Consider the following 1,253-nt stretch of genomic DNA (forward strand, 5'->3'; position numbering starts at 1 on the left):
TGGGGGTGGGGGGGGGGCAGGTGACTGCAGGGTCCCGCGGGAGGTGCTGCAGGGTTCCCTTGTCTGGCTTTCGCTATAGAGGGCAACAAACACACACAAAATGCGAGCGCAGCCAGGACGCGGCAGTGGCCGGAGGAGAGCGGGTGCAGGGCAGAGGCAGCCCCAGGGGAGACTCGGGGCCGTGGGCCAGGGACCACCTCCCTTCCCTGCTCCCTGGAGAGGAGCCGGGACCAGCAGTGCCTGCTCCGGCTCTGAGGACAAGCAGAGCTCTAGCAAAGGACGTGCCCAGCGCATGCCCATCACCACGGCTCCCTGCCTCCTGGAAGCCATCGGAGGAGCAGCAGCAGCCGGGACCAGGGGCTCTGCATCCCTGGGGCAGGCGAGGGAGCCGGGGAGAGAGGGAGGGCTGGAGACGGACCTTTCTGCCTGGCAACTTGAAAAGGATGCTGCAAAATTGCCAGAGAGGGAACAGGTAGGCAGGCAAGGGCCGTCAGACCTGCAACAAGGAACAAAAACGGAGGTCGGGAGGACGCGGTCTGTTCCTCCGAGCGTGCAGGCCGTGGTGCTCTGCTCTGCACCACCGTGCCGCAGGTGATGCCCGTGAGCCGCCTGCACACCACGCACCGTGCACTGAGCATCACACCCAGGCCCGGTCCCGCAGCCCCCGCACGGGGCTCTACCGCAGGAAACCCATGGGTCACCGCCCGCTCCTCCTCCTCGCCCTGGGCTTGACACCCAGCGGCTGGAGCGGGCAGAGCCGACGGGCGCACTCCCCGCAGGCCGGTCCCCCGGGCTGTCCTTAGCTGTGTCCCACAGTCCTCTCTCCAGCTCAGGCCCCTCACCCGAGCATCCCTCAGCTCCTCACAGATGCTGCCCCACCTGCGGCAGAGCTGGCGGCTCCGGTGCCTTTCCACCGGAGAAACCCCTGGGGAGAGCACCCGCGGTGGGACAGCAGCCGGAGAAACCGCTCCCAGCCATTGCAGCCAGACCCCACCGCCCTCTTCGCCTCCCGGGCAGCCCCCTCCCACCTCGCAGGACACACCGGGACCCAGGTTCCACAATATCCCGAGGACTTTGGGTGAAAAGCATCGTCACAGTGCAGGAAGCATAACTGCTTTTCCAAGACAAATTTCAGCAGAATCCAGTCTCATCCCCAGGGCTCGGGGAGCATCTGCTTTAGGAATGGCTGCTTTGGGTGATTCCTCCCGCAGCAGGACGAAGGGGGGAGGGACCATCAGCCCGGGGGGGGGGGG

Source organism: Pygoscelis adeliae, unplaced genomic scaffold (assembly GCF_000699105.1).
Source record: "Pygoscelis adeliae isolate BGI_AS28 unplaced genomic scaffold, ASM69910v1 Scaffold191, whole genome shotgun sequence".
Classification (NCBI taxonomy): domain Eukaryota; kingdom Metazoa; phylum Chordata; class Aves; order Sphenisciformes; family Spheniscidae; genus Pygoscelis; species Pygoscelis adeliae.